The sequence below is a fragment of the Panthera leo genome, chromosome B1 (genome assembly GCF_018350215.1).
Source record: "Panthera leo isolate Ple1 chromosome B1, P.leo_Ple1_pat1.1, whole genome shotgun sequence".
Classification (NCBI taxonomy): Eukaryota; Metazoa; Chordata; class Mammalia; order Carnivora; family Felidae; genus Panthera; species Panthera leo.
Window position 1 is genome coordinate 195,883,620 of NC_056682.1, and position 22,184 is coordinate 195,905,803.

At 39.5% G+C, this 22,184-nt stretch overlaps 1 long non-coding RNA gene across 1 annotated transcript in view; it reads left to right on the plus strand.

Annotated features, from left to right (window-relative positions):
• The window catches only part of LOC122218613, a 48,030-nt gene extending 31,917 nt beyond the window's left edge, over positions 1–16,113 (plus strand). The window contains exons 6-8 of the long non-coding RNA XR_006202028.1: positions 8,655–8,713; positions 9,467–9,542; positions 15,922–16,113. This is a non-coding gene — a long non-coding RNA (uncharacterized LOC122218613). The remainder of the gene's footprint in view (positions 1–8,654; positions 8,714–9,466; positions 9,543–15,921) is intronic.
• The last annotated feature ends 6,071 nt before the right edge of the window (positions 16,114–22,184 follow it).

A 22,184-nucleotide genomic window follows, 5' to 3' on the forward strand; every position in this document is an offset into this window, starting at 1 on the left:
AAGAGCTATTTATTTATAAGAATAATAAATCTTTAAGTATTTAAAATATGTGGATGCACACTTATTTCCTACTTTCTGTCTTTGAATTTCATTCATTACAGCTTTTGAAAAGCATATTTTCTTTAATTTTTTTGGACTTAGCTTTTCAGAATACTTCTCTGTTTATTTCATTACATTTCACTTGTATTCAGATCCAAATATTTGCTAGATGTTACGTTATCTAATCTCCCGGGTACTTTGTGTGTGATTTTTTTCTTCTCTTTTGTAGAATTCTTTGGGACTTATTTTCAGTTACATTGGAGGGAGGTTATCAGCGGGTGGGTACTATTATGGTGTGGCCCTGTGAAGGGGGAATATAGCATCTGTCAACGTGAAGTACCCCGACCAGACCTACCTCCCGGAACCAGTGCCCTAGCCTCAGGCAAACCCAAAGGCAAGATTGCTGGAGTGTTCGGGTGCACCGGGCATACACATGGGTAACTTAGAGGGTCACTGGGCACCCAAGGAGGAGAAACCTCAGATGGGTCTGGTCCAAACTCAGGGCAGCCATCTTTAGAAGGTCACAGGGCACTGAGTAAATTTCAAGAAAGAAGACCCTTTAGATTGGGGCAGGGAGAAATGGTCAATGCCTTAAGATTGTTCCATTTCACAGTAGAACTATAGAGGTTGGGGATCATGTGCAAGACAGAGCATCGGTGATGAGGTTGTTACCGGTATGCTTTTATCGAGTTTGTTTTAGAAGAGTGTACCCTCCTGAAACAGAGCCCCATGCTTCCCCAGGTCAAACCGCAGCAAGTTACAAATGTTTTATGACAATTTGGAAGAATGTTCTATCAAACAATGTGCATTTGCATACAAAGATAAGGAAGGAACATAGACACGACAGCGTCTACGTTTGGGAGATGAGAATATATGTAATTACCTTTTTTCCTTGTTTTTCAAATATTTTCATCAATTTTTGATGATGTTTCTAAAATTGAAAAAAAACACAAAAATAAACAAAACATGTATATTAATAAAGACATGTTAGTGACATTACCTCTTGTAAAAGTGAATGATTCCCCCCGCCCCCCGCCCTAATAATTTAATGGTATGTGTAGCCAACTGTTCTGGAACTTCTAGTGTTTCTTTTCACCAATTTCCTTAGCCTCCCTCCCATTCTCTTCTGTGCCAGCAAGAGACGGCCTCTTCTTTTGTGTAATAGCTGAAGCATTGTTTCTGGGAAAAGCTGATATAAGAGCTTTTTTCCACTTTAATTTTTCTCTCTATTTTCTCCTTTTAATAGTTTCCTTCCCCACCATTCACGAAGGTTTCTAAGGTAATGTCTGCCGCTGGATTGAAAAATGACCACACTTTGCCAGACTTTGGAAATGGGTCCCGTGCAGGATTTGTAATTGAGGGATGGCTGAGAGGCCCTCCTGAGAAGGAAAGAAAGCAACTCTCAGCATGAAGCTGTGCAATTGGGGAGAAGAAAGAATTGATGTTGCCAGGAGGGGAGTGGGTGAAAATAAGGATTCTCAAAATCCATTCTGTAAGCCCTCTGGACCCATCTGCTAGTTACAAGTTACTGGCCACTCAGACCTTCATCTTCAACTGTAAAATAGCATATGATTTTGCATTTGGTCTACCCCATGTGGCTATGGCAAGGCTCAAAGAAAATAAAGCATTTAGAACAGAGCTGTGATCTCCCAAGGACTTCAAAACATAGGTAGAAAAGTACCCCCAAAAGGCTGGCCGCCGTATTGACATGCATACAGGTTGAAAGTCGATGACTCCTGACTTCTATCTCTGCTCAGTTGACAGGAAATAATGAACAGGAACAGGACTTTGACCAGGAGAGAGATTTTTGGAACCAGTTCTGCGGGGGCAAATGAGCCAGCTGACGGCACTCCTAGATCTAATTAATTATAGTGTTGATTTCTCTATCAACAAATACAAAATGACATCTTGCAGCCCAGGCTTATGTCCCTGAGCAACATGCCTGTTTTATAGTGTGTAAACATCATAGAGTCCTTACTTAGTCTAAACCAAGCTGTGCCAAAATTAACCTTCAAAAAAATGCTCTCGTAACTATTGTTGGCTGAATTATAACTACGTGAACAAAATTGTCTTTTAAAGAGAACTTGTGAGGGCAATTCTTAAAGTCCCAATTTTCTTTACATATAAAGAAAATGTCTAGTAAATACCATTACTTGTCACATGTAGCCATGATTATCGAGTTTCAGTGAAGAAATCAAATACATTGTACTTCTGGTCAGTGTGTTTTGATTAACCGCTCGTTTGAATAATTACATGGCATCAATTGCTATCAGCCTCCGAGAGCTATCGTACAATGATCAGAGCTATTATTCCAGCTAATTCTTTTTATATGCAATTTTTTAAAAAGAAAATGCACCTAGACACATAATTTGAAAATTAAATGGTCAGATGGTCCCAGCACACTTCTGCGGTGCTAACACGGTCTTATGAAACCTGTGTGCCAAAAGCATTCATGTAACATTTATTAGAAACTTTCCTTACATTGGACATTGTGATCTGCTCTGGGATAGTTTATTTTTATGTTTCATTTTCTATTTTATTTTTGAGAAAGAGAGAGAGAGAGCGAGAGAGAGCACATGAGCGAGGGAGACATAGACTCCAAAGCAGGCTCCAGGCTCCAAGCTAACAGAGTCTGACACAGGGCTTGAACGCACGAACCATGAAATCGAGACCTGAGCCGAAGTTGGACACTTAACTGACTGAGCCACCCAGGCGCCTCACGCTCTAGGATATTTGGTAGAGGCGTGTTGTCTCATTACATCTCCAAATGGCGCTATACATCTTGCATTCTGTTGCCATTAACAGCCTTTATTGGACCCTGTTAATTTGTATATTTATCAGAAATAGAGATTTTTGGTCAAGGGAGGGTTTGTGTGGTCAGTTCCTTGAAACAGAGACTGTGGTTTGTTCATCTTAGCAATTCCTGCAGCAAACAGTCAAATCTTTTGCACATGATAGGTGACTATTAGTGATTATTAGCTTAATTAAATTATTAGCTTAATTAAATTAAGCTAATATTATTAGCTTTTATTATTAGTGATTTTTTATTAGTGATTATTAGCTTAAATTAACTGGGAGGGCTGGTAGGGCCCAAGTTTTATACAGTTTCTTTTACTTTCTTCTTTCTCTTTCTTTCTTTTCTCTTTTCTCTCTTTCTCTTTCTTTTCTTTTCTTTTCTTTTCTTTTCTTTTCTTTTCTCTTTTCTTTTTTCTTTTGTTTTCTTTTCTTTTTTCTTTTCCCTCCTCTCCTCTTCCCACACCCTCTCCTCCCTTCTCCTTTACTCTCCTCTCCTCTTTTTCTCTCTCTCTCTCTCTCTTTTTTTTTTTTAAGGAATAGTGTGCTTTCTTAGTCAAATGACAACTGCTTTTTGTCCTCTACCAAAAAGGATGCCTATAGAGAGATAAACCATCCAACTCTGAAAGGCAGGAGAGGTGGAGTGAAACCATGAGGCTGGAGATAAGGGAAAAGGAAGAACAAGGGGTATCTGCTCAGTGCCCTCCTATGGCATAGGCTCTAAACGGTGTTGGGCTTAGCACTGTGCCTCCATCCTTGGCTGACACACCCTTGTTTGGTCACCCTGCCCCGCACTTTGGACACTTTTTGTTTATTTAGCCACATTTAGAAACTCCTATTTTGTACCGGCCTCCATGTCACGTGTTTTTTTGTGACCTGGCCCTTGATGATTTCTCCACCTGCAGTCTATTTTGGCCCCTGGTAAGTTGATTAGCTGCCCAGGTATTCGCCACTCTCTCCACATCGTTGCCCTCGTTGCCTCTTCTTGGAACATAGATGAATAGTAATCTGCAGGATCGTTGCTTTCACATCTTTAGATTTCAGCTAAGGTGTAATTTCATACAGTAGAGGTCTTCCTTTTCTGTTGTAAATAGTAAATACTTCCCTGTTACTCTATGGCAGTCACTGGTTTAACCACTTTGGAAAAACTCACCACGCACAGATATTTCTCTTCTGCCTTGCTTCAATTGGTTTTGACTGGTATTCATTTGCACCACGTCCGCTCCTTAAAATGTAAGCACCATGAGGCCAGGGGGAATAAGAAACTTGGCAGAGGACGTATCTGAGGAATTGTCCCTGTCACAAAATGGAAGTCAATGCATATTTGACTGAGTGAATGCATTCAAGACATTTAAGTCACAGTCCTCGCTATCAGAACCTCCTAATCCATTGCAGACAGAGTTACCAGAAGAGGAGACAATGAGCTAAGTGTCTGAGAGATGTAAACCAGAGATCCATGGATGCCCAGTGGGAAGGGGGGGCCAGAAACCAGACCTGGGAAGTCAGAGGTAAAGGTGCAAAACTGACCGCAAAAGACTCAGCCTGACCTGAATTTCCAAGGAGCACAGGACTCAGGAATAATAACATAGTTCACAATTTAATGTTTGAAGTATTGCTACAGATTGAATTGTGTCCCACCTCCCCAAATTCCTAAGCCAAAGCCCTAACTAATCCCAAAGGCGATTCTATTTGGAATGAAGGCCTTTTGGTGTTATCTCAGGTTAAATGAGGTGACAAAGGTGTGGCCTTAATCTTCTAGAACTGGTGGCCTTATAAGAAAAGGAGTGCACTCTCTCTCTCTCTCTCTCTTTCTCTGCTTGCTCAGAGGAAAGGTCATGTGAGGACAAGTGGCTGTTTGCAAGTCAGGAAGGGAAGTCTCACCAGAAACCAACCCCTCCAGACCTCGATCTGGGATTTCCAGCTTGCAGAACCGTGAGAAATAAATTTCTGTTGCTTAGCTGCCCTGCGGTGCTGTGATGTGGTTGCCTGAGCTGACTAGTACAACTATGAACAGGAGAGATTTCTTAATTAAAGTTTCTCCGGTAAAATTTCTTAATCCGTGCTGAGCGTGAATAAGCTTTTTTCTCCACTTCTTTTCACTTCCTCTCTTACTGCACTCGCTCTGGAGATTTAAATCATCTCTCCTACCTACCGTTAGACTATAACTTGCCTCAAATATCATTTGGAAATGATGAGGTTATTTATAAATAAGTAGATAGTGATAAAGCTTTCCTGGGCTAAATACCAGCAGTCAGCAATTTATATACATATTAGCATTTTTAGTTAAAGGAGAAGAATATTCATTGATTGCTGCCTCTCTGTCTTCAGTTTGCTTCCTGCCCCTGGCAATATTAAACCTGTATCTTTAGACCTGCTCTCATGAGAATTTATTTGAATTGTGTGGGCAGCTGGGTTCTGACTCTCTCCTTTGTTGTGCCTTTCTACACCTTTCTACACCTACCTGGCTACTTAACAGTTAGCACTGGGGCAGCTGGATGGCTCAGTCAGTTAAATGTCTGACTTTGGATTTCGACTCAGGTCATGATCTCACTCTTCATGAGATCAAGTCCCGCGCATTGGGCACTGCACTGGCCGCGTGGAGCCTGCTTGAGATTCTTTCTCTCTCTCTCTCTCTCTGTCTCTCTCTGCCCCTCCCCTGCTCACGCTTGCTCCCTCTTTCTCTCAAAATAAATAAATAAAGTTAAAAAAAAAAGCATTTAGCATTAGTGTTGTTTGGCTTCTAAATCTAAATCACCGTGCACTAATACCCTGAGGTCTGGGACAGTGCCATATTTCCCAAACGACAGTCGCGAAATCTGCATCTCAGTGACACAATCAGGAGGCAAAAGAGTAGGATTCCTCTCTATGGGCTTCAAAAACATAACCGATGAGGAATCTCGTAGTGTAATCCCTTTTATAGAGAAAGCCAAGAATTTACAACATCAGGTCATGTCTTCAGGTCAACTAAGGAGACGGTAACAGACGAAAGGGTAACTTTCCCTAACATTTTTCTATCATTGCTTCAATGTGTTTTGTTGTTTTTTTTTTTTTTTAATTTTTAGGAGCTCGACTTCTATAGGTAATTCGTTCCATAACCGGTGGAAAGAACACAGATTTTCAGGCAGAAGATGTCAATAACCAGTTCTACCTGCATGGGTTATTTAATCATGCTCGGTCTTATTTTCCATAGCTAGAAAGAGAAGATGCTTATCATACCTTCTGGAATGGATGAAGCAATGCATGAGATAATACATGCAGCAAGCACACAGAAAATACTCAAAAATGATCCTATAGCTGGAATGGTGTGACTTCTTAATATAGTATGGTATTGGGATGCTTAATTTTATGTGTCAGCCTGGCGGGGCCACACTGCCCAGACACGTGGTAAAACTTTCTTCTGGATGTTTCAGTGCGGATGTATTTGAATGAGATCGGCATTTTAATCAGTGCCCTTTGAGTAGAGCAGATTGTCCTCCAAAATGGCTGTGGGCCTTATCTAATCAGGTAAAGTCTTGAATAGAACAAAAGCCCCACCTGCCCCAAGGAAAAGGAATTCTACCCACAGACAGCCTGGGAATTTGAACTACAGGTTTTGGATTTGCCAGCCTCTGTAATTATGTGAGCTCATTTCTTAAAAACATCTCTCTCTCTTAATGTATCTACACAGCTCCTCCTGGTTCTATTTCACTGGAGAACACTGATTTATACCTATAGGATTTTATTTATTTAAGCTCCGATGATATATATATCAAATACTTAATGTATACCATGCACAAGTCCAGGCAACAGAGATAGAATGACACATAAAATGGGCCTCATGGAACTTACACACTGGAGTGGGATAGATGCAAATAACACAATGGGTAGGTTCATGTAGTAGCCAAGTGCTGAAAATTAAGAGAAACAGGGAGGGATGATAGCGAATGCCTAGGGATGAAATACCAAAACAGAACATCCTTTATTTGTCCCTACATATTTGCTTATCTCTATGCTACCCTCTATTTGGAAGAAAGCTGACTCCGGGAGGTTACATCATAGGTGCCCTTGGCTTTCTTGACCATTTGGTCTCCTGTAGAGATTGGAGGAGGGAGGAAAGTCAAATCAGAATATTTGTCTCCTCTGCTCCCTCTCTGCAGGGTCACCTTGGGCTGACTCTGTACGAAGGTTAATTTTCCTAGGACTCTACACTCCTCTTCTTCATTCTGGCTTCTGGTCACCACCACTACTAAGGGATCCTGATATATCTCTCCCTTGTGGTTCTCCTATACCTACGTGGTCATAAATAGTCACCTTGACAATAAATCGTCAAATTACCCTGCTCTGAGTGTGCCATCTGTTTTCTGTTGGTATCTGACTGATACAAAGCCATCACAGTCCCCGTGAAGGGGGATACTCAGCTGAGCCCAGCATACTGAGAAGTGGGCTCTGTGAACATTTTCAGAACACTTCGAGCAGGAAGAACCGTGGAAACTTCCCCAGAGACAGGAACAGATATGATATGTGAAGAGCAGGAAGAGGGTCAATGTGGCAGGTGTGTTCAATGATGGAGAGTATGGGAAGAGGTCAGGAAAGGTAGATTGTGGCATATATATCAGCTGGAGATTAAAGCCTTTGAAGTGTTTTAAGTAGAGGAGTAGGATGATATGAGGAGTTCTTTTTATGGTAGAAGACCTCTGCCATGGGCTGAATGGAAGGCTCCCAACATATATGTCCACCTTGATCCCGGACACCTGTGAATGTGAACTTATTTGGACAAAGAGCCTTTGTGGGTATAATGACATGAGGGACCTTAAGATGAGATTATCTTTGATTACTCATGTGGGCCCTGAATCCAATAACAAGTATCTTTAGAAGAGAAAAGGAGGGAGAGACATGAGATACACAGAAGAGAAGACAGGGAAGACGACGTGAACTTGAAAGCAGAGATCAATATGACAGGCCAGGAGTCTCAGAAGCCAAGGATTGCCCAGAGCACCCAAAGTTGGAAGAGGGAAGGAGGGAGGGATTCTTCTTTATGTCTTCAAGTTTATCACATCTTCCCGAAACCTTGATTTCAGACTTTCAGATTTCAGACTCCAAAATGGGGAGGATACGGGAGTCTGAGTAACTCAGTCGGTTAAGCGTCCAACTTTGGCTCAGGTCACGATCTCATGGTTCATGAGTTTGAGCCCCACGTAGGGGTCTGTGCTGATAGCTCAGAGCCTGGAGCCTGCTTCAGTTTCTGTGTCTTGCGCTCTCTCTCTCTCTCTCTCTCTCTCTGCTCTCCCCTGTTTGTCTCAGTCTTTCTTTCTCAAAAATAAATAAACATTATTTTTTTTTTAAACCGGAAGGATAAATTCCTGGTATTTTAAGCAACACCATTTGCGGTGATATGTTTCAACAGCCCCAGGAAGCTAATACTAGAAACTTCATGTCACTCCCTCTGCACTGCTTGTTCTTTGGGTCGGTTTCCCTAGAGCTTCTGTGTTCAGTTCCCCAGAGCTTCTAGAACTCTAGCTAACAAGCTGTTGAACTTTGGTTTTATCTTGCAGAATCCCAGAAAACAAATGAACCAACGAATCAACCAGCTTGGTTATACTAACCAGCAAAGTATAAAACAGCCACAAAGACAAACTCCTGAGTGTCATCGTTTTTCTTAGAAAGTTAACCTATTTTAGAATGACTCATAAAAGGACAGTGGACTAAAAACATATATAAACGCCAAATTGTATAATGATGTGGTGAAATGTATCTGTAAGATACAGAAAGATACTTTAAAGTTTTGATTAAATGCTATGTAAATATTGTCTGAAAAGTGTCTTTACAATCTGATCCATTTTAAGGAAAATTCAACTGGAAATTACAGATGATTCACGGTGGCTGTGCTGTGTCCAGGAAAGAGGTAAAACTCCAGCAGGAATGTGGTCTACAACACAAGACCAGTGAATTCATGTGCATTTATAGTTTCAAGTTAAAATAACATGTATTTGCAAGCTATCTGTGTATCATTTCAGTCATTTTCTCACATTAACAAAAGATTTGGGGGGCACCTGGGTGGCTCAGCCAGTCGGTTAAGCGTCGGACTCTTGATTTGGGCTCAGGTCATGATCTCACAGTCGTTGAGTTCGAGCCCTCTGTTGGGTCCTGCACGGACAGTGCAGGGCCTCCTTGGGATTCTCTCTCTCTCCATCTCTTCTCTGCCTCATCCCCACTCTCACTCTCATGCTCTCTCTCTCAAAATAACTAAGTAAACATTTAAAAAAATAAAAGTTTTTAGGATGCCTGGGTGGTTCAGTCGGTTAAGTGTCCACTCGTGATTTTGTCCCAGGTCAGGATCTCATGGTTTGTGAGTTTGAGCCCCAGTTGGGCTCTGTGCTGACAGCGTGGAGCCTGATTGGGATTCTCTATCTCCCTCTCTATCTGCCTCTCTCTCTCTCTCTCTCTCTCTCTCTCTCTCTTTCAATAAATCAATAAGTAAATAAATATTAGAAAAAATATTTTTCATAAATTGACAAATATTACTTCTTAAAGAAGTCTTGTCCTCCATCAGGTGCTGACAGAATATTGGGTTATGAACACTTAGGGATTTTTTTATCGTGAAATGCACCGCAATTTTTTATTCTTGCCTCTTTTTTCCCCAAATTACCACCCTTAGTTTTCGTCAAGAGGAAAGACACCCATCTGCCTTAACGTTGGTAGAGTCCGGCACCTACCATGCTGCCTGGTGCAAAGTAAGCCCCGGCAAAAGAGTTGTTGCTTTAAATTGATTTGGGTATTAGCCACCCGGTTTGTTCATTCAGTGATTGTCCAGTTGTGACACAGTTGGCTTCAGCAAAGGCTTCCTGATCTTTCTTCAGTCGATTCAAAAAAGGCTCAAGTCAGAGCCAAGGCTAATGAACAAGAAGTGAGATCTGGTTAAGGAAACGCTGATTTTAATTAGGCAGTAAGGAACTCTAAAACAGGAGGGCAACACATCCTGCTTGTGAAAACTGAATGTCATGGTGACTTGAAGTCATCAAAATTTAACCGTGGATGCAAATAGGTATTTGCTCTTCCCCACTAAGTTCCCAGAGAGAAAGAGCTGCCCCTATTTATTTAATAAATAAATAGAAGTCTGTTGAGTACTTACTGCTTGTCAGGTACAGGGAAAGTAAATGCCAAGGGTCATTTTATTTAATCATTTTAAAAAGCCTTGAGCATGTCGAAGAAGCATGGACTATGGGACTGGGAAAGTCAACTGGGGATTTCACCCCCAATCACAGTGAAATGTACTGAGCTCAGAGGGTGTGCTGGTCACTGTCCTAAGCAATTGACTTGGATTTCCATTTCATTCCTCACAACGTCTCCACGAGGGAGAAAATTTCATTGTACCGTGTTCCATGAGAAAACATGGCCAATAGTAACAAATACTTACTTCTTAGATCTAATAAGTGACAGAGTCTTGAACCTGGCCAGGCTCCAGGGCTTGGGTTTGCATGTCTGGTCTTCCTCTGGGGTTTTATTTTCATCCTGTTCCTATGCGGTTTATACTTAGTTTCTCAGTTTCCTCAAATGGAAATTTGAACAAGAAGCAAGAATTTGCAAATTAAAGCACCTTGTGCCTCAGGCCAGTGAGTAAGTGGCAATATTCTGCCAAGTCCATTGTACTGTGATGGTTCAATCTTTGCATTCCTGGGAGAATAGCCCCGTATTGGGAATGTAGTACGTGCTCAGTAAACACTTAGGAGAGCCAACTATTTAAAACTGTTCTGGTTTTCCAATCCAGGAATTTTTATGTCATTTACACTCATATGCATTCATATATTCTGAGGTTTGCTCAAAACTGCTTTGTAGTTTTACTGAATATATGCAAATTTATTAGAAAGACGAGACTTCGAAGTCAATCTTAAGCCACAGCTGACATTTATGTTGTCACAATATTTACCTTATCCTTTTAGGTTACAGTAGGTTTTTCATCCTTTCTGTTTCAAAAACAAAGTGCAATAACATGAAATCAAGATATAATCTCTGTCTAGTTGAAGGCAAGGCCCTACACCTCTAAGGCCTTCTATTTCTGGCCACTCAGCCTCATTTCCAAGCTGTATCACTAAATTTCAGAGTCCTAGACAAAAGATTAAGGACTAAAGGGAAAGCCTTAAAGATACAGAAGAACAGAGAGTATTTTTTAAAATGACAAATTGGATAATTTAGTAGAGAAAAACAAACCTTGAATACAAAGGCAAAGACTGAAATACCAGAGAAATAAAACACACACACAGACACACACACACACACACTTTCAAAAGCACCTATAAAAATCAATGTACAAACCTATGAATTAATAATAACAAGAAATTTTTTATTCATGATCATTTTTAATAGCTAAATTATTCATAACTGTGTTTCCAATGTGGGACTTAGTGAGCTTAAGTAACATTCAAAGCGTACAACTATTCATCATTCATTCTTCCTTCCTTCATCAATAAATATTGAATACCCACCTATACTAGACAGCGTTAACTCAGGCAAAGAGTTTTTGTGTTTGCCATAAACACAAACACACATTTGTGTGTTTGTTGGTGTTATTTGGGTTGTCTGGAGCAAGGGTCTGCAAAATGGGCGTGTTTGCCATAAGTAGTATTTAGCATGCCGATGAGCACGAGAAATCTTGCTTGACATGCCAGACACTCTGATTAGGGACTTGAAGTGGGTTGCATCAATGGCCCTGGTCTTGCACTATACTCTACCCAGGTCCTCCATTGCTTTGGCCTCATACCTCTTGACTCTGGCTTGGCTGCGTGCCTTGCTTTGTCAAACGGGATGTGGGTGTGGGGACAGTGTGCAGGTCTGAGTCTAGGTCTGAAGAGAGCTTGTGAGTTGCCATTCTCTTTCTTGGCGTCACTTCGAGGAGAATGTTCTTTGTCTTTGTTGGGCCTTCAGGCTAGACCCCAGAATAAATGCATAGGGATTGCAATTACCTTAGCCCACACGGGAAGCCTGTGGGTTGAGGCACAGCAACCCAGCACTGCCTCACCTAGAGCATCCAAGTTTATCTGAGTTTCAGATCAGTAACGATCCATGACCGTTCCCTTTAGCCACCGAGTGTGGACATGTGTGGGGACCCATTCTTTCAGGGCCAATGGCCAAGTGGTTACGAGTTAGCCTAATGCTTCTGACCTCTTCCCATCACCTCATTTCTTCTCTTTTACTGAGGGATTACCTGATGGTTGAGTTTAGAAGAAGAAATCAGAGACACATTTCTCCCTCCATTATTCTTGGGTGCATGGAGCTCTCAGGGATACGTGTTCCACTCTACTTTTCTCAGGGATACGTGTTCCACTCTAAGTTTTCACAGAGTGGAATAAACACACACACACACACACACACACACACACACACGCACAAACACACACACACAATATGTAGTGAGATCTGTTCTGGTTTGAGATGATCATGCTGAGTGGGTAAGTTACTTAAATTATTTGAAGTTTTGAGGGCACCTGGGTGGTTCATTCAGTTGAGCGTCTGATTCTTGATTTGGCTCAGGTAAAGCTCTCATTCTTTGTGAGATCCAGCCCTGCCTTGGGCTCTGCTCTGACAGTGCGAAGACTGCTTAGGATCCTCTCTCTCTCCCTTCCTCTCTCCCTCTCTCTTCCCCTCCCCAGCTCTTGCTCGCTGTCCCTGAGTGGAGTTCCTGGGTGGCTCAGTTGGTTAAGCATCCGACTTCAGCTCAGGTCATGATCTTGAGGTTCATAAGTTCGAGCCCCACATCAGGCTCTTTGTTGACAGCTCAGAGCTTAATGCCTGTTTTGGATTCTGTGTCACCTCTCTCTCTGCCCCTCCCCAGCTCATGCTCTCTCTCTCTCTCTCTCTCTTTCTCTCTCTGTCAAAATAAGTAAACATTAAAAAAAATTTAAAAAAATTGAGTTTCTGTACCAGCCAGCTCATAGGAACACAAATATAAGCATAATCATTATTATTAACTTTATTAGTAAAAAAAAATTGGTATTTTAGACTCCTCTTCCTTATCTTTGTCCTCAATTTGTTCAGATGTAAGGAGAGAAAGAGGAATGTGAATCACTGAGCGTTTTCAAATCCTAACGTGGGCCAGATGGACTGGGACAGATGTTCCATGCACTAAGCTTAACGGTCAAGCTTCCATGGTGTTGGTGATGGCAGTGAAGGAGCTGAAGTCTGGAGATTGACTTCATTTCACTGGGTGCATTAGCCCATGGGTTTTGAGAAATAGGCTGTGATAAATTAATTAAGGTATGCATATATGCTTAAACACTTACAGAGCACTTGTGGGCCTCACATATATGAACTCACTTCGTCTTTATAACAACACTATATCATAACATTGTCAGACTGTTACCGTCATTGTAATGATGAGGAATTTGAAGCATAGTGAAGGGGAATAAGTTGCCCAAGGTCACATTCTTAGTAAAGGGCAGAGCAAGGATTCCAACCCTGGGCCTATGTCTCTAATATTAATATTTTTAGCTCTAAGCTTTATCTTTACAACAGATATTTACATTAAAAGAATAATATATGGGAACATGCTTAGGGTTGAGTCTATTGTATGGAGATTGCATTTGAAGCTTCGTTTTTCAGCCGGGCTTATGATGGGATACAAGCTTATTTTTTGTCAGTTGGATTTTAACCACTGTCATCTGAGCACCTACATTAGGCCTTAGAGCCCATGGGACTTTGAACTTAATTGACTTCCGCATTGTCGGGCAATTCTGTGCAAAGGCAAACATCATGTTTTATAGAATCACCACCATATATACAGATTCTGATGTAATAGGTGATTCGATCTTGTTTGTTTCATGCAACCGTGAACCTCAGAAAATATGTAGGTCATGGAGCCCAGTCAAATGACAGCCCCTGGACTCAGTAATGGAATAGATGTTCTTGTTCTTCAACAATAGCACAGACATTAAGGTCTGGTAAGCAAATATTGGCCATATTACCCTCAGAAAAGGTAGAGAGTTCTGTAAAGTTATGGACTCTAGACTCCATGGTGAAAGGCCTGAGGTAGCTGTTAAAATCCTGACCACACGTTACAAAATCTTTGGCCATAGCACAAATGCAGGTTGCTGTGGAAGCCCCAGTCACACACTGTCCTTAATAACGGCCCCAGCGGAGGCTTGCTCTGTGGACCATTGCCACAAATCAGGTCAGGCTACAAATAACCTCAGCAGGAAGGTAGGCCAAATTTCTATGACTTGATCTTAAACTATGACAATGCAGCTTTTCTCGAGAATGATTGGCCAAGGCAAACGTCTCACCATAAGAGAAAGAGCCTTCTTGGACTTTCAGATATTCTCTAGCAAATGGCACATGACTTACTCATGAACTAGACAAAGGTAGCGCAGCTCTGATTTCAAAGTGTTTGTACTGAGAGTAGTTATGTGGTGTTAGATTAGGGGCTCCCAATTCCATTCTGTTAGGAGCGGGGGCTACCCTTGGATTCATGAACACACCTCTCCATAAGTGGCGTTATGGTGAAACCGATAAAGCATAGGCTTTAGGGTCCCCTTTGTGTAGTTTCCCCCCAAAACTCCGTGAGGCTCCCCAGCAAATGTGTTCATAGGTCCTGTGCTTTTTAAAGTTGGCAAAAGTAAGATATTTTAGCCACAGTCAGTTATGACCATTGTCTTTTAGACCCTGACTCCCCCTTCATATCTCTTCCCCAATTGATGGGTGGGATGGGAGTTGCCATGACATTTTTTGGGGGATCCAATTAAAAGGAAGTTAAAGTGGGGGCACATTTATTTTTAGTTGGGTAAGATAGATGTTTGTGGATATAGTCACCTTACTGAAGGGCCATAGTGTTAGCCATCCTGGCATAGGCCGTGATTCCAGGAATATCCCTGCTGTCTCTGTGCCGATGCGCCCCAGGCACTACACACGGGAACAGGACCAGAGGGCATAGTTGGTTTTATCATTGAAATTCCACATTATTTTGTTTGTAAGTGAATATTGTGAGTTGTACAAACTTCAGACCCCACAAAACCTGAATCTGACCCCACAGATTCATCCTTTTCAAATGGTCTCCAAGGGCGCCTGGGTGGCTCAGTCGGTTGAGCATCTGACTTCAGCTCAGGTCATGATCTCACAGTGTGTGAGTTCAAGCCCCGCATCGGGCTCTGTGCTGACAGCTCGGAGCCTGAAGCCCGCTTTGGATTCTGTGTCTCGCTCTCTCTCTGCCTCTCCCCTGCTCATGCTCTGCCTCTCTCTGTCTTAAAAATAAATAAAAACATTAAAAAATTCAAATGGTCTCCAGTCAGCTCTAGATTTAATAATTCCTCATGAGGGTAAAAGCATGGCTAGGACAAACTCCACAGAAAGTGGGAGAAAGTGGCACTGAACCAAAGGACTTAAAATGGTTAATCAAGAAAGAGTGGACATTATATTGCTAGAAGGAATCTGTGCATCAGAAATTGTTTTCAAAGATAAAAGGAGAAATGGAAAATAAGAGGGATAAGTATAGACCCAGTTATAAATACGGATATAGATATATTTTTAAATAGACACAAGATAGTAGACAAAACTACTCAATGTACCTGGTGACTGGAGGTACTATTATTTCATGTTCTTAAACCTTGCAAGAGGATAGTAATAACTCACATGATATTCTCTGAGTCATGATATAACTCACATGATCACTGGTGCTGCGATAGGGTGAATTATATTTAAACTCTTTAAAAAGTCAGATACAGATGAAGCCAAGTGAGAGGGAGAGAGAGGGAGGGATAGAGAGACAGAGACAGGGACAAAGAGAGACAGAAACACAGAGACAGAGAGACAAAGAGTCTGCTGGGTGCTATAAAAGGGATGCTGACCCAACCAGACATCAAGAGTGTCTTGTTGAAACTGAGCCAAATAAGAAGTTGCAAAGGATGAATTTTAGACTTGAATTTTCTTGAACTTTAATTTACAAGGAAGAAGAATTTTACTTTAAGCTTTAATTCCTTTGGACTTTAACTTGCAAAGTTGTTTAATTTTTAATTTTGGGACTTTAATTTCTTCCTGAAATTATGGGACACAGTTTAAATTAAATGTGGGGGCATCTTCATATGGTTGGCATTTTGAGTGTCTTAACGGCATTTAATCTCATTGCAGAGTCACCAGGACGATGTACTGTTCAACGTGGCTGGACTTCATTCAGGATGGAAACTAGGATATGGAATGAATTTTTAATTTCATTTTGTGACCGTGATGAAAAGAAAAAGTGCAGAATTACTGTCCTGCCATGTAAGCTAAAAAGAAATGGCTAAAATATAGGAACATTTTAACATTTTAACCATGTTGGGCAACAGGCAGCAGAAAAAACAAAAACAAAAACGAAAACAAAAATAAAACCCTGATGTCTGAAAACAAAACAAAACAAACAAGGTGAGGCCTGTGATCGTCCCAGCTTTCTGACTAGAGGAAATTACAGAATGAAGTGCAGTCAGGGGAAGCCAAGCAGAGACCAGCAGTTTTACTGAGTAGAAGAGGGAGAGAGAAGGATAAGGAAAACCACAGCAGCTAGAATATGCAGACCTTCTCATGCAGGAGATGTGTAAGAGTCCTAGATGTCTTCACAGGGGTCCTCTTGAGTCTATTTTTTTTTCATGTGTATTAATTTATTTTGAGAGAGAGAGAGAGTGTGAACAGGGGGAGGGACAGGGGGGCAGAGAGAATCCCAAGCAGGCTCTGTGCTGTCAGTACAGAGCTGGACGCAGGGCTCATCACATGAACTGCGAGATCATGACCTGAACCGAGATCAAGAGTTGGGTGCTTAATTGACTGAGCCACCCCAGCATCCCGTTTTCTTGAGTCTTCAGCTGAATACCAACCTGCCCATGAATGGAGTGAAATCCCACAAAGCTGATAATAACCCAAAGGAAAAAACATTCCTTGGGAACTGTCAAATAGTTCTACGATCACACAGAATTGGGCATTATTAGAGATCCCTCTGGGAGATACCTTGTTGAATACACAGAATAATCACTAAAGACAAAGGAGAAAATGTGCAGTGGAGGTAAATACAATGTTTTCCTATAATACATGCTACGTTAATTTCATCCTTTCCGGAAAAACCCTTTAAAAAACAGTCTTCATACTTTTTAAAATCTAATGCTTACTCTGACTTATTATGCTCAACATTTATTTCATCATAGAATCACCCAATCACCCAATGTGGCAGAGCCATAAAGTAATTTTTATTTTCTAGGAATTGAATATATCATATTTAAATATCTGTTTAACAAGACCAGTTTACCAAGCATTAGATCAAATCTCCATTTACGTTCTTCTATGAAGCTTCTTCGGCAAGGACTATGATAAAAATAACTTCAGTAGGATGCAGCAAGCCATTTTTCAGTAAATTACCATTATATCTTACTTTAGAGAATAAATATACTAAATGAAATCTTGATTTAAAAGCACAAGAGAATCAGATAATTTAAAGAAACTTGTAATTTTTTTAAAAACTTGGGAGTCTTTCTATAAAATAAAGAGTAGTCATTTTCTTTTTGCTTTAAAAAATCCTTAAATTATTAAACCAGCACAAAAGTAACTAAACTACCAGCCAGATAAAGCCTAACTCTTTTGGGGCGCTGGGTGGCTCAGTTGGTTAAGCATCTGACTCTTTATTTCAGCTCAGGTCATGGTGGTACAGGTCATGATCTCACAGTTCGTGAGTTCGGGTCCCACACTGGGCTCCATACTGACAGTGCAGAGCCTGCTTGGGATTCTCTTTCTCTCTCTTTCTACCCCCCACCCCCACAATGCTCTCTCTGTCTCTCTCTCAAAATAAATTAAAAAAAAAAAAACAACTAAAAACAAAAGCCTGACACTCTTTAAGGTATTGAAATCTAGCAATCAAGGATGTAGCATTCACAAACTCCAGCATTCAATTAATAAATCCCTAGATTACGAGAAAGCAGGAAAATATGACCCATGGGAAAATTTTTTTTCAGTAGAAACAGATCTTGAAATAATGGAGATCATATAATTAATGGAAAAAAGACATTAAAACAGACACTATAATAAGCTCCAGGTATTTTAATAGGCATTGAAAATATAGTAATGACTTGAAAAATGGAATATATATACATATTATATATTTTATTATATTATATATATAGTACACAATATATTATATTAATTATATTATATCATATTGTATTATATTATATTATATTATATATACAATATATACAATATATTATATATAGAGAGAGTGTGTGTGTGTATATACATATATATATATGTATATACACACACACACACATATATATAAAACAAGAGAACCTATAGAGATTAAAAACATAATGTCTGAAATAAAAAATACCCTGAATAGGGTTAATAATAGTTTAGACACTCATGAAGAAAAGATCAACAAACTTAAAGACACAGCAATAGAAATTATCTAAAATGAAATAGAGAAAATAGATCCTATATGAGTGAATATAAAGTAGCTCATATAGTATAATATATATGTATGCATATGATTGTTAATTTTATTTCTCAGCTTGGGTGGGCTATGGCTGCCTGATATTTGGTCACACGTTACTCTGGCTGTGTCTGTAAGAGTGTTTTGGGATGACTTGATATCTGAGTTGGTAGACTGAGTAAATCAGATTATTGTCTTCCATCCAATCAGTTCAAAGCCTGAACAGAACAAGAAGACTGATCTTCCCTGAACTCCTCCTACCTGACTGGTTGAACTGGAATATCGGTTTCCTCCTATCTTTGTATGCAAAGTGAAACATCAGCTTTTCTTGGGTCGCCTGCTTTCAGAACTCAGACCTTCCACACTCCTGGGTCTCCACTTGCAGGTCTTGGGACTTCTTGGTCTCTATTATCATCTAAGCCGATCCCTTACAGTTAATCTATCTCTCTTTGTCTCTATCCATATATTTGTGTGTGTGTGTGTGTGTGTGTGTGTGTATATCTTCATATATTTATTATATATAAATATCTTATTATATATTATATATTATATCATATATTATACAATATACTATGTGCTATATAAACTATACAATAATATACTATATATATATAATATTATATAATATATATAATATTATATAATATTATATATAAATATATTATATATTTATATATAAATATATAAATATATAATATTTTTATTATTTATATAATTTATATATTTATATTTATATATATTATATATATATAAATGTTTTCTGGAGACCCTGAATAATATACTAATATACTCTGTGTGTGTATATGTATATATATTTATATGTTTATATATAAATATATAATATTTTTATTATTTATATAATTTATATATATATTATATATATATTTATATATATATTATATATATATATATAAATGTTTTCTGGAGACACTGAATAATATACTAATATACTCTGTGTGTGTATATGTATATGTATATAATATATACACATAGATATATATTAGTATATAGTGTATATGCATACATATACATAATACATATAATATGTATACATATTATACATAGATATATATGTACATAGATATATATGTATATATCTACACATACACATATGCATATATGTAGTAAGATATATATGTACATCGGTATATATGTATATCTATGCATAATATGTATATGTATGTATATATGTATACACACAATTGCATATATTCATCTGTATATATACAATCAAATATGTAATTTCATAATTGTACATAATTATATAGACATAATTGTATATAATTACAATTATGTATACATAATTATACATAATTACATACATAATTATATATACATAATTATATAGTATATAATTGTATAATTATATAATTTATATAAATACATATACCTAATTGTGACCTGCAAGACAATATTAAGTGATGCGGTAATACATTCAGTTGGAATACCAGAGAGAGAACAAAAATATTTTTGAAGAAATAATGGTTAACATAAGTGATAAAGAGAAATCTTTTTTTTTTAAGTTTTTAATCTTAATTTCCGGAAGGGGGATAGGGAGAGAGAGAGGAAGACAGAATCTGAAACAGGTTCCAGGCTCTGAGCTGTCAGCACAGAGCCCGACAAAGGGCATGGACTCACAAACTGCAAGATCATGACCTGAGCTGAAGTCGGACGCTTAACCGACTGAGCCACCCAGGCGCCCCCAATGAAGGGAAATCTTAAAACATCCAGAAAAACCAGAGAGACATTTTATGCAGAGAAACAAAGATAAGGAGTAGAGTAGACTTCTTACTTCTTTGGTCCGTTTCTTTTTCTGATTCAGACTGGAAAGGGAGACTCTCTTTATTAAATCTCCTGAAATATGACTAAATTAAATGCCAATGTAATATACAAGACATAGTAGAGAGATAGTAAAAACTAGAGTTTGCATATATCTCTTCTCTTGTTGGCATTCATTCTGCTTACCTTGGCTTCAGGAAGTTTATGCTGGCCCAGCTAAGTGGATTTTCAGTTGGTATGATCTAGTTCATGCAAACTAATTGTCACGTGATGAACAAATGGCTTAGAAATTCCAACAAAGAAGCTGGTAGAACTAATGTTTCTCTTCTTTCCAATACAAGTTCATATTTAGTTACGACACATTTAAAATCATGATATAATTTTCTGTAAAAAGTGAACTAAGAGAATTTCGAGAGTGTCGAACAGACTTGAAAGATGCTTGGGACTGATCTTTCCTAAAAAAGAATTCTGTTCATTATTTAAATCATGGTTATAGTTAACTAATGTCCATGAATCTGTATGCAATTTTTGTGTATGCATAGTATCACATACACGTATCAGGTAGGTGTACAATTAAAAACAGCTGGTGCCCAGTGGCTTCAATTACTCTTGTGAGATCAAACAGCACTGGGTTCAAATCCAGCTTCTGCCACATAATGGTTGAGAGATGTTTTGCAAGTCCCTTAAGTTTTCATGCTTATTTTCTTATCTCTATATAAGGAATAACAAAGGGGCACGTGGGTGGCTCAGTCAGTTAAGCATTTGACTCTGATTTCCTCTCAGCTTATGATCCCAGGATCCTGGGATCCATCCCTGCATTGGGCTCCGCACAGAGCATGGAGCCTGCTTGGGATTCTGTCTGTATCACTCTCTCTCCCTCTGCCCCTCTGTCTCTCTCTCTAAAATAAAATTTTCAAAAAGCAGAACAAAACAAAAAAAAACACCGCTTACAAAGATAGTTTAATTATCAGCTAAGACTAGGTAAATATGTTACTTGTCATACAAGATACAGTCTCTCGTAATGTTCGTTTTCATTAAGAACACGTAGACCATTTTCCAAGTCAATAAATACAATAACAAACCACATCCTCAAATGAATGAAGATGATTTTATTGTTTGGATTCGCCATTAATCAGTTGATTAATTCCCTGTCGTATGATATGTCGACTGTTTTTAAGAGCTTAACATGTATAAATGATGTTTTATAAACATCCACATTCTTACATTCTGATTTTTTTGGCCAGCTGTTTTAGGCAGCTCAGGCTGCGATAACACATTTCCAGAGACCGGGGAGTTTAAACAACAGACATTCATTTCTCACCGCTCTGGGGGCTGGGAAGTCCAACACTGAAGTGTTGGCTGATTCTTGGTGAGAGTTCTCACTGGCTCGTAGATGGCCAGCTACCTTCTCACTGTGTCCTCGTATGGCAGAGAGAGCTGTGAGATCTCTTCCCTTTCTTGTGAGGATGCTAATCTCATCATGAGGGCCTTATGGTCAGGCCCTCATCTAAACCTAATTATCTTCTTTTTTAAAAAAAAAATTTCTTGAATGTTTATTTACTTTTGAGAGAGAGAGAGACAGAGTGTGTGTAGGGGAGGGGCAGAGAGAGAGAGAGAGAAAGAGAGAGAGAGGGAGACACAGAATCTGAAGCAGGCTCCAGGATCCAAGCTATCGGCACAAAGCCGGACATGGGTCTGGAACCCATGAACCATGAGATCATGACCTGAGCCCAAGTCAAACGCTTAACTGACTGAGCCATCCAGGCACCCCATAAACCTAATTATCTTCTAAAACCTCGATATCTAGGGGTGCCTGGGTGGCTCAGTTGATTGAGCCTAGCCTCCAACTCTTTTTTTAAAAATGTTTATTTATTTAGGGGCGCCTGGGTGGCTCAGTCGGTTGAGCGGCCGACTTCAGCTCAGGTCACGATCTCGCGGCCCGTGAGTTCGAGCCCCGCGTCGGGCTCTGTGCTGACAGCTCAGAGCCTGGAGCCTGTTTCAGATTCTGTGTCTCCCTCTCTCTGACCCTCCCCTGTTCATGCTCTGTCTCTCCCTGTCTCAAAAATAAATAAAACGTTTAAAAAAAATGTTTATTTATTTATTTTTGAGAGAGAGAGAGAGAGAGAGAGAGAAGACAAGGGGAGGGGAGGGGCAGAGAGAGGGA